Below are 2222 nucleotides of genomic sequence, written 5' to 3'. Positions count from 1 at the left end.
TAAATTAAAGATCTTAATACTGAATGATTATCCTGGATTATACAGATGGGCCCTAAATGCAACCACAAGTGTCTTTATAAGAGGGAAGATGTGGATTCCATACAGACAGAAGAGGAAGAGGCAATGTGGTCATGGAGGCAGAGATTGGAGTGATGTGGCCACAAGGCAAGAATGTCATTGGCCATCAGAAGCTGGAAGAAGCAAAGAAAGGATTTTCTCCACTTACTCCAGAGTGGGCACAGCCCTGGGATTTGACCCAATAACACTGATTTTAGATTTCTGGTTTCTAGAAATTAAGGTTAGTGATAGTATCCCACTAAAGGGTATTTGCGAGGATCAAATTACATAGTGCTTAAATGTTTATTCCTAGATGGCATGCAGTAAATGCTTACTTACTAGAGGAGGTGAACTTCCAGAATGGCAGTGTGAGCAGCTCTGTGGACATGTTCCCCAGCAAAGGAATCATAATTGGATAAAATTATGTAAAAACAACTGTTTAAAGTCTAGCAATTTTCCTAACGGCATACTGCAAAAGAAGAAACATTTCTCTAAGAAAACCTACTGAATGCTGGCAAGAACTCTAAGAATCTATGGCACTTGAGTAACATTACCCTCCAACTCCCCCACTTCAGCTCAGTAGGGGAAGCTCAATTCAAGGTGGATGTGGCCAAGAAGATGGGGATCTTGCTCCCCTCAGCTCCCAGTCAAGGAATATAGTATCTCACAGGAATAGGCAGGCCATAAACATTTCTTGCCGCCTCAGCTCTAAGTTGCAGAGGAGCTGTACTGGGCATGCACATAGTCCTGGTGTTTATAGCCTATGGGTCAGAGATCCCTTTCTTTACCCAGGCCCCACTCATACAGCAGAAAGTCTACCCCAGGAATGGCAGGTGTCTTAGTTTGTTTGGGCTGCTATAAGAAAACTACCACAGACTGGGTGGCTAATAGAATGAACATTTACTCCTTGTGGTTCTGAAGGCTGGGAAGTTCAAGATAAAAGCACTGGTAGATTTGGCATCTGGTGAGCCCACTTCCCAGTTCATAGAAGGTCACCCCCTCGCCATGTCCTCACATGGTAGAAAGAGTTGAGAGGGCTCTCTAGGATGCCTTTTATAAGACATTAATCCCATTCATGGGGGCTCTTCATTCATGACCTTGTCATTTCCCAAAGGCACCACCTCATAATACCATCACATTGGGGGTTAAAATTTCAACATCTGATTTGGTGGGAGCTGGGGTACATAAACATATGGTCCATGACAGTAGGATAAAAATACTGGGGCCCCAAATGCCCTCATGCCAGCTCACTCATAAAGTGGAGGTTCTATATGGCAGAGGAAAGGCAAGAACACAGAGGCTACCAGCCCTGCCCAGTACTTCTGTCCCCAGCTCTGGAGAGGTGGCTTAAAGATTTTGCTACCTAGAGCACTGCAAAGCTCTACCCAAAGGAACTCACTTAATTTGAAACACAGCATGAGAAAGTTCACACCTAAGGTATTTTCAAAAACAATAGAGATTTGTGTGGAAAGCAATTAAGAGGAGATTGGTAACTCCATGAGAACAAGAGAAACTACCGAGTGTACATACAGAATCGGGTAAAGAGACACCTAAGAAGAGACCTCCTAAGGTCATACCACACTGCAAAAACACATAACAACTTTAAAAAACCACCCCAGTCAAGGAGTCCAAATGACTGTGGAGCAATTTATGTTCAGGGCATTGTGAAAAACATAGAGCAATGAACTGTCAATCAGTGGAGGCTAACATCTGGATATGATACAACGAAGGCAGATAGCTTTTGAGAGAAAAAGCTAAAGTCAAATAGAACATTGCTAAAACCACTGTCATCCCGGGGTGACTGTGTACACGCCCAAAGCTGTACCTCTGAGTATTACCTCAGAGGCTTCAAACTCTGGGGGAAATGGACTTCAGTAAAATGGTCCATTTAAGTCACAAAACAAGTAATAAGCAAACAATAACGAAAACAAGACCTGAAGATGGGTAGATCGGTTTTCAGTGTTCCTACATCCAGTTTTCAACAAAAAATTATGAGATAGGTAAAGAAACAGGAATGTGTGGCCCATACATAGGAAAGATAGCAGGCAAGAGAAATTGCCCATGATAAGGTCCCAGATGTCGTATTTTAAAAAAATTTCAAAATAGCCATTATAAATATGTTCAAAAAACTACATAAAACCATACTTTAAAAAGTGATGAAAGGT

This window comes from Propithecus coquereli, unplaced genomic scaffold (genome assembly GCF_000956105.1).
Source record: "Propithecus coquereli isolate 6110/MARCELLA unplaced genomic scaffold, Pcoq_1.0 Scaffold160, whole genome shotgun sequence".
In the NCBI taxonomy this organism is placed as follows: domain Eukaryota; kingdom Metazoa; phylum Chordata; class Mammalia; order Primates; family Indriidae; genus Propithecus; species Propithecus coquereli.
Note: the sequence above shows the minus strand (reverse complement) of the source record.